The sequence below is a fragment of the Carcharodon carcharias genome, chromosome 9, assembly GCF_017639515.1.
Source record: "Carcharodon carcharias isolate sCarCar2 chromosome 9, sCarCar2.pri, whole genome shotgun sequence".
NCBI lineage: Eukaryota > Metazoa > Chordata > Chondrichthyes > Lamniformes > Lamnidae > Carcharodon > Carcharodon carcharias.
In genome coordinates, this window is record NC_054475.1 from 104,983,591 (window position 1) to 104,993,917 (window position 10,327).

The following is a 10,327-nucleotide window of genomic DNA, read 5'->3' on the forward strand; positions in this document are numbered from 1 at the left end:
AACTGATGTAAAACGACACTCAGGTCTCATTGCACGTTCCCCTCTCTCAATTTATAGCCACTCAGATAATAATCTGCCTTCTTGTTTTTGCTACCAAAATGGATAACCTTGCATTTATCCACATTATACTGCATTTGCCATGCATTTGCACACTCACTCAGCTTGTCCAAATCACACTGAAGCATCTCTGCATCCTCCTCACAGCTCATCCTCCCACCCAGCTTTGTGTCATCTGCAAATTTGAAGATATTACTTTAATTCCCTCATCTAATCATTAATATATATTGTGAATAACTAGGGTCCCAGCACCGATCCCTGCGGTACCCCACTAGTCACTGCCTGCCATTCGGAAAAAGACCCGTTTATTCCTACTCTTTGTTTCCTGTCTGCCAATCAGTTTTCTACCCATCTCAATACACTACCCCCAGTCCCATGCGCTTTAATTTTACATGCCAATCTCTTACGTGGGACTTTGTCGAAAGCCTTCTGAAATTCCAAATAAACCACATCCACTGGCTCCCCCCTCATCAACTCTACTAGTTACATCCTCGAAAAATTCCAGTAGATTTATCAAGCATGATTTCCCTTTCCTAAAGCCATGCTGACTCTGTCCGATTCTGCCATTGTTTTCCATGTGCTCAGCTATTAAATCTTTTATAATGGACTCTAGAAATTTCCCCACTGTCGACGTCAGGCTGACTGGTCTATAATTCCCTGTTTTCTCTCTGCCTCCCTTTTTAAATAGTGGGGTTACATTAGCTTCCCTCCAATCTGTAGGAACTGTTCCAGAGTCTATAGAATCTCAGAAGATGACCACCAATGCATCCACTATTTCTAGGGCCACTTCCAAAAGTACTCTGGGATGTAGATTATCAGGTCCCGGGGATTTATCAGTCCTCAATCCCATCAATTTCCCCAACACCATTTCCCTACTGATACTGATTTCTTTCAGTTCCTCCCTCTCACTAAACCCTGTGTTCCCCAACGTTTCTGGTATGTTATTTGTGTCCTCCTTTGTGAAGACAGAACCAAAGTATGTATTTAGTTGCTCAGCCATTTCTTTGTTCCCCATTATAAATACACCTGTTTCTGACTGTAAGGGACCTACATTTGCCTTCACCAATCTTTTTCTCTCCACATACCTATAGAAACTTTTACAGTCAGTTTTTACGTTCTCTGCAAGCTTACTCTCGTACTCAATTTTCCCCTTCTTAATCAATCCCTTGGTCCTCCTTTGCTGAATTCTAAACTGCTCCCAATCCTCAGGTCTGTTGTTTTTTTCTGGCCAATTTGTATGCCTCTTCCTTTCATCTAATACTATCTCTAATTTCACTTGTAAGCCATGGTTTGGCCAGCCTTTCCTGTTTTACTTTTGCGCCAGACAGGAATAAACAATTGTTGCAGTTCACTCATGCGCCCTTTGAATGTTTGCCATTGCCTATCCACCGTCATCCCTTTAAGTAATGTTTCCCAATCCATCATAGCCAACTTGCACCTCATACCATCATAGTTTCCTTTATTAAGATTCAGGACCCAAGTCTCAGAATCAACTATGTCACTCTCCATCTTGATGAAGAATTCTATCATATTATGGTCGCTCATCCCCAAGGGGCCTCACACTACTAGATTGCCAATTATTCCTTTCTCATTACACAATATCCAGTCGAGGATGGCCTGTTCACTCGTTGGTTCCTCAATGTATCGGTCCAGAAAAACATCTCCTCGATGGTATTGTTACTAATTTGATTTGCCCAATCTATATGCACATTAAAGTCACCCATAATTACTGACGTTCCTTTATTACATGTATCTCTAATTTCCTGTTTGTTGCCATTCCCAACATTACCACTACAATTTGGGGGTCTATATACAACCCCCACTAACGTTTTTTGCCTCTTAGTGTTTCTTAGCTCTACCCATACAGAATCCACATTGTCGGAGCTAATATCTTTCCTCACTATTGCGTTAATTTCCTCTTTAACCAGCAAAGCAACTCTACCGCCTTTTCCTTTTTGTCTGAGTTCCCATCCCTGGTCACCCTGCAGCCATGTCTCCGTAATCCCGACTATATCATACCTGTTTACATCTATTTGCGCGGTTAATTCATCCACTTTATTGCGAATGCTCCTCGCATTAAGGTACAAAGCTTTAAAGCTTGTCTTTTTAACATTACTTGTCCCATTCCCATTATTTTTCACTGAGGCCCTGTTTGATTCTTGCCCTTGATTTCTCTGATTATCACTTTTCTTATTCCGCTTTCTGTCTTTTGTTCTTGTCTTCGATTCCCCTTCGTCTGACTCCTTGCATAGGTTCCCATCCCCCTGGCATTTTAATTTAAACCCTCCCCAACCACTCTAGCAAATGTTCCCCCTAGGACATCAGTCCCGGTCCTGCCCAGGTGTAACCCATCCAGTTTTTACTGGTCCCACCTCCCCCAGAACCGCTCCCGATGCCCCAGGAATCTGAAACCCTTCCCTTCACACCATCTCTTTAGTCACGTATTCATCCAGTATATCCTGCTATTTCTACTCTGACTGGCACGTGGCACTGGTAATAATCCTGAGATCACTACCTTTGAGGTCCTACTTTTCAACTTACTTCCTAACTCCCTATATTCTGCTTTTAGGACCTCATCCCTTTTTTAACCCATGTCGTTTGTACCAATGTGTACCATGACCACTGGCTGTTCACCCTTCCCCTTCAGAATGTCCTCTAGCTGCTCTGAGACATCTTTGACCCTAGCACCAGGGAGGCAACATACTGTCCTGGAGTCTCATTTGCAACCATAGCAAGGCCTATCTATTCCCCTTACAATTGAATCCCCTATAACTATTGCATTCCCACACTTTTAACTCCTCCCCTGTGCAGTAGAGCCAACCATTGTGCAACAAATTTGGCTGTTGCTGCTTTCCCCTGAGAGGCCATTCCCCCCAACAGTATCCAAAGCGGTCTATCTGTTTTGCAGGGGAATAGCCACAGGAGATTCCTGCACTGCCTGCCTAGTCCTCTTGCTTTGCCTGGTGGTCACCCATTCCCTTCCTGCCTGTGGACTCTTAGCCTGCGGTGTGACCACCTCTCTATACATGCTATCCACGATACTCTCCACCTCGCGGATGCTCCACAGTGTCCCCAGCCGCTGTTCCAGCTACAAAACCCGGGCTTCCAGGAGCTGCAGCTGGAGACACTTCCCACACACATGCTGGCTCCGGGCACACACCATGGCTTTGAGCTCTCCTGCCATGACTTACCCCTTTAAATTAAATTAAACCTTTTGGAAGATACTTAATATCAATTACACTTGGGTCCTTCTTCCCTGCTTCTCGTTGTTACAGAACATAGCCCCTACAAACGATAAATCACAAAATAAGACCTTAAAAACTATAAGCAATAAAAGTAGTAAATGCTTACCCGGCCGTATTCAGTGTACTCAAAGGATCACCTCGTTCCCTCCTCACTGAACTCCCTGAGTCACCCCTGCTCTCCCAGCTTCTCTTCAACTCCCGACTCCTCTCACGCTCCTTTTCAATTCCCGACTCCTCTCGCACTCCTCTTCAACTCCTGACTCCTCTCAGGCTCCTCTTCAACTCCTGATTCCTCTCGTGCTCCTCTTCAACTCCTGACTCCTCTTGCGCTTCTCTTCAACTTTTGACTCCTCTCCCGCTCCTTTTCAACTCCCGACTCCTCTAGGTGCTGCTGACTGCCTGTCGCAGAGTCCTCCTCTTGCTCTCTTCTCTAGGTGGCAGCATTTGACCGAATGTGGCATCTAGGAGTCCTAGCAAAACTGGAGTCAATGGGAATCCGGGGGAAAGCTCTCCGCTGTTTGGAGTCATACCTAGCACAAAGGAAGATGGTTGTGGTTGTTGGAGGTTAATTAGCTCAGTTCTAGGACATCACTGCAGGAGTTCCTCAGGGTACTGTCCTAAGCCTAACCATCTTCAGCTGCTTCATCAATGACCTTCCTTCCATCATAAGGTCAGAAGTGGGGATGTTCACTGATGATTGATGAAGTGGGGATGTTCACCAATGTTCGGCACCATTTGCGACTCCTCAGATACTGAAGCAGTCCATGCCCAAATCAACAAGACCTAGACAATATCCAGGCTCAGGCTGACAAGTGGCAAGTAATATTTGTGCCACACAAGTACCAGGCAATGCCCATCTCCAACAAGAGAGAATCTAACCATTGCCCCTTGACATTCAATGGCATTACCATTGCTGAATCCCCCACTATTAACATTCTGGGGGTTACCATTGATCAGAAACTGAACTGTACTAGCCATATAAATACTGTGGCTACAAGAGCAGGTCAGAGGCTCGGAATCCTGCAGTGAGTAACTCACCTCCTGACTCCCAAAAGCCTGTCCACCATCTACAAGGAGAAAGTCAGGGGTGTGATTGTGGTAATTATGGTTTTATCTAATCTGTAATGTACCTTTAAGAAGAATGCTGTTAAGGAAGATCACATGATCTTGAGTAACCAATAGAAGAGTAGCACAGGCAATCTCTGTAGTTAGTATTCAGTGGTATGGAGATAGGATTTGAAGTGAAAGCACATGATTTGCTGCTGAGCATCTTTATAAATAAACATCATGTTTTCCACCTAAGAAGTGTCTGCTGATCAACTCTATCTATTGTACCAGCTCGGCCACCCCACAGCAAGTGTGCAAATAGGACTCACAAGATCCAACAAACTGGCGACGAGAATGGGAAAAGTTAATGGAAGAAATCAAGAGAAATGAAATTGGGCTGTAGCTCACACGGTAATTGTAAGTAGAAGTTCTGTTCAAATTGATGAAATAACTCCCTCACAGAATGCCACAATTCAGATTCTTTCGATCCAGCCACCAGCGACTGGTCTCATTATATTGAACGTCTCCCGTTCTTTTTCCAAGTGAACGAGATTATAGGGGAAGGGAAGAAGATTCGATGTTTGACAGCACCCAGTTCCCCAGATTCAAAAAAGTTTGGTGAATTGGTAGACCTTGTGAAAGGTCATTACTAGCCAAAGCCCTCAGTAACGATGCAATGGTTCAAGTTTCACTCCAGAAATAGAGCTCGAGGGAGACAGTTGCTTGTTGTACGGCAAGTTTGAAGCAGTTTATAGAACATTGTGAGTTTGGCACATCTCTAAACGACATGTTCAGAGATTGTTTAGTGTGCAGTGTGAATGAGGGCACAACTCAGAAGAGATTACTGTCTGAAACAAATTTGGAATTTAAGAGGCGCTAGAGATAGCACTGGCCATTAAAAGTGCAGTAAGGGATTCAAAAGCCATACAGGGAGTGCAAAATGGCACCGTCCTCCACTTCAGGTGGGAAGCCCCAGCCAAAAAGGGTGCGAAAATACAAGAACCTGCCGAGAAGCAGGAAACAGCCCCTGCTAGCAGGAAAATGAAAGGAAATGACTTAGCAGTGAAAACAAGGAATAATTTCAATAGAGGTGGAAACAAGCAGTCTTTTAATGATTGGCAGTTTCAAAAATACGGCCAAGTTGTTTCCTTTGAGAGAACTCAATCCAGTACAGACGTGTCTGATGTACCTGCAAGTGTTGAGGAAACAGATTTACGGGTGCCCACTGAATCACCTGATGTTCATACAACTCCAGAAAAGGAGGTTCCTGCCAAAGCATTTGAAGTTGTAGAGCTGAGACATTCTACGCACATAAGGAAACCCCCAGAAAGACTGAATTTGTAAATTACTTACCGGTGCAAATAATTTGCAATCTTGCAATCTTGAGAAAATTGTACTTGTAAATATAAAATGTATTTCTGAGTAAAGGGGGAGGGATGTGGTAATTATGGTTTTATCTAATGTGTAATGTACCTTTTAAGAAGAATGCTGTTAAGGAAGATCACATGATCTTTAGTAATCAATTGAAGCACAGGCTACCTCTGTAGCTAGTAGTCAATAGTATGGAGATAGGGTTTGGAGTGAAAACACAGGAGTTGCTGCTGAGTACCTTTGTATATAAACAATGTTTTCCACCTAAGAAGTGTCTTCTGATCAACTCTATCTATAGTTCCAACTTGGCCACCCTACAATAAGTGTGCAACTAGGATTCACAAGATCCAATAGTGGTAGAATAATCTCCACTCGCCTGGATGAGTGCAGCTCCAACAACACTCAAGAAGCTTGACACCATCCAGGACAATGCAGCCCACTTGAGTGGTGCCCCATCCACTAACATTCACTCCCTCCACCACTGATGAACAGTGGCAGCAATGTGTACCAACTAAAAGATGCACTGCAGAAACTCAACAAGGCTCCTTAGACAGCACCATCTAGAAGGACAAGGGCAGCAGATAGAAGGGAACACCACCACCTGGAAGTTCCCCTCCAAGCCATTCACCATCCTGACTTAGAACTCACCGTTCCTTCACTGTCACTGGGGCAAAATCCTGGAACTCCCTCCCTAACAGCACTGTGTGTGTACTTACACCACATGGACTGCAGCGGTTCAAGAAGGCAGATCACTACCACCTTCTCAAGGGAAATTAGGGATGGGCAATAAATGCTGGCCTACCCAGTGAAGCCCACATCCCATGAATAAATAAAAAAAATATTTTTTTCAACAAGCAGCAAAATATCGACATTTTTTTAACATAAGAAATATTTAAGTAGTTCAAATAGTTTGGTGCAATTTTAGAACCATTTGTAATTAATTCCATTTTCAATTCAATTTCAATTTATTGTCCATGTGGAAATTCATTTTGGGCACTTTGCTTGTTCATTAAAAAAACTACATATCAATGAATAATAACAATAAAAAAACCATATCACCGAGGTCTTGCTTTAATTAAAATGTTTTAAAAACTATTCCAATGCACTAAAATAATCAGTCAGTTAATCCCATCATGAGTATAAATCCCATCATCCATTCATCAAACTCCTGTTAAAAGTTCTAGAGAAGGACATAAATGAGCTCAAGGGGCAGAATTTTCCCATTGGCATTTGGGGCCTGCCCCACATGTCCACACACAAAATGAAGCATGGTGACATTGGTTGAACATCCCGATGACACCATGCGCCATCACGATATTTCATTGGGCGGACGCGCAATGATATTTGCTGCGTGCCCGCCATTAATTAAAGGGCCACTTAAGGCCCTCGACTCAGTAATCGACGGCAATTTTTCGGCGTCCTTGCAATCTTTGGGTTGGCACACGGACGCTATGACAGGCAGGTAGGACATATTTGTAGTATTCTCATCCAAGGGCGGGATATGAGGGCTCACTGGGGTCGCGAGTGTGCTCTCCCAAGTATTGATTTTTCAAAGTTTTTGAGACTTGCCTGTGTGATCTGCAATACTTCAAACCGTATATCAGCTGCTTTGTCTGGACTCAACCCTCAGGTCAACACTCTGCAGTGAGGATTCTTCTTTGGGCCTGCAGGTTTTTGGAAACCTCCCCTTCTCCACTGGAGGCACCTCCTCTGAAGAGGAAGGGAGGGCTAGAAGGGGACGGAGGCCAGGAGTGCACATTCAGCCTCCAGGGCAGCCACCTTTGGGACGACAGGCACAGGCACAAGGGGCGCAGGGCCAAAGGGTAGGGCTGCAGAAGATGCCACTATCCTGCTGCTAGGATATACAGACGGCGAAGCAGCTACCTCAATATGTCTGAGGTGCAGTGCCGAAGGAGGCTCCGTCTCTCAAGGGAGACACTCAACTATATCTGTCAGATGATTGGGCCTGAAATCTCCGCACCCCATGCCAGTGGCTCTAAAGGCCACAGCTGCCCTCAACATTTATGCCTCTGGCACCTTCCAAGGGTCAGTGGGTGATCTTTGCGGTGTCTCCCAATCAGCTGTCCACACTTGTATCAAGCAGGTTACAGATGCTCTGTTCAGGCATGCATTGACCTTCATCCACTTCCGATGGGACCAGGCAAGCCAGAGACAGCAAGCCAGAGGCTTTGCAGCTATTGCTGGCTTCCCCTGCATCCAGGATGCTATAGACTGTACACATGTGGCCATCAAGGCGCCAGGTGAGCCCTGTGACTTCGTCAACAGGAAGGGCTTCCACTCCATGAACGTGTAGATAGTGTGTGATCACAGGATGCTGATTCTGCAAGTCTGTGCCAGGTACCCATGATGCTTACATACTCAGACACTCCCAGGTGCCGAGGCTCTTCAGTGCTCCAGCCTTACTGGATGAATGGCTGCTGGGTGACAAGGGCTATCCCCTCAGAAGGTGGCTCATGACGCTTCTCCGCCATCCAAGAACAGAAGCTGAGCAGCGCTACAATAGGAGCCACAGCACCACAAGGGCTGTGGAGGAGAGAACCATCGCTCTTCTCAAGATGCGCTTCTGATGTCTGGACCACTCGGGGTGCGCATTCCAGTAGCCCCCATATCGTGTCTTGGTGATAGTGGTTGCATGCTGTGTTCTCCACAATCTTGCGCTGGAAAGGGCGCTTCCAGTGGATGATGAAGATGTCATCGCAGTGGCTGCGGCTGTACACGATGAGTCCAGCAGTGAGCCCGAGGATGAGCATACACAGGGAAATGCTGAGGGGGAGACACTGACCCGGGCGTACTCCAGGGAGGCAGGGATGTCCGGGAGGCTTTAATCCAATGAACCTTCAGCTAGCACACTCCATTGGACCCCCAGGACAAGCCTGGGCTGTAGGCTCCATACTCGATAACTAAGTGCCAAATCCTCAAGGTTAGGAATAGTAACTAAGGGCCTTGTTAATAAAGCTGAATGTCCAACAAAGCACTCCTAACATTTTTGGAAACCATCCACATGCAGAAGAAAAGAGGCACCCTCAGCCATGGTCACATGTCTAAATTTAATATCACATGCAAAGAAACTTAACGAAACAAAATGATAAGGGTGTTCCAATTCAAAGCAAGTCATAAGGACCTCATCTCGGGACAACACAAAAGCACCAGTGATAAACCCATGGTGTATCTAAGGTGCCTTATGTTTACGTTTCTGGGTGCTATGTTTTGGTGCTGCCCCATCGCTGGGAGTGGCATCTGAGACAGCCTGCTGACTCTGCTGTCCTGTTGGCCTTGATGACATTGGCAGTCATTCTCTGAGCCTGTGCTGGCCCTGCCTGGGAGGGATCTGCCAGTTCCACAACTGGCAACCTCACCGGAGGCTATGGTCACTAGGAGAGGGGCAGAGGAGCTGCCACCTTCATCTGGAGCGCCCTGAGAGGTGCCCGCAGGGACACCAGGCAGCTGCTGCACGGATGTGAGGTCGCTTTGGACCTCCCTGCTCACTGTGGATGGATGGGCACCGAACTGATACCCAAACACCCCATATCCCACACTGGCACTGACCAGCTGAAGTCAATGCTGATGTAAGGGCTTGCTGGTCAGATCTTATCCCCAGGAAGCCCTGATGGGTCTTCTAGAGTAGCCTCTTCACGAGAGTCACCACTGTCTCTATGGAGGATGCACGGCGCTTGGAGATGTGGCTCATTGCTTTAGCGATCGTCCATGTAGACTCTTCCACCATGGACCAAGTCAAGCATAGTCTCATGTATCTCCTCCAGATGCTCCCACACACCCGGCCGCACTTCATGCCCCTACTGCGTCGCAGACGACTCCAGAGGCACATCATCAGGCACCGACTGAGCATGTGCCTGGTCCCCTGCAGTCCTCTGACTGCTGGCAGCATGGACTCCTCCAGCGACTGTGAAGTGCCCTCACTGCTGTGCCCCCAGACACTAGCCAATGTTCTAATTCCCACTGAGGTGCTAGTATCTGTGTTGGTGCCTGCCTGGCAGAAATGGTGTGACACTGGTGAGACTTCAGGGTCCTCAGGTGTGAGAGGGGGCCTCTGCTGCTTTTCCTCCCGGCCCTGCTCCACTGATGCTGAAAGGAAGAACAAGGACATTGTCTCCATGTTAACTGATCCAATGACAAAGTGCATCCCTGTCCCCCCAAATCACTATGCGCTCATCCTTCCATAAGCAATGGTCAACCATGTTGCAAAATTATATCACTTAGCATTCAGCAGTGCTATGGCTGTTCGGGGAACAACGCTGATCTCACTGCTGAGCATATACACCTGGCCATGACACCCCAGCCTCACCGACACCAGTGGACCTGGGAGCATGGCGCCTCTCCAAATCCAGGGCCTTCAGCTCAAACCGGCTTAGAATGGTGATCTGCGCCTGGCTGCCGCCAGTCTTCACACGCTCTGCTGCGTTATGAGCATTCTTCTCCTGAAAATGAGAGAAGAGCATTGACTTGTGTAAATTGCACATGGACTCTTTTTGCGTACGGCCCACCCCAACCAGTGTGGGACGTATCAGGGCTCCAGTGCTTCCTCACCCCGCTGCTGCTGAACACTAACACAAAGATGCGAGGCCTGT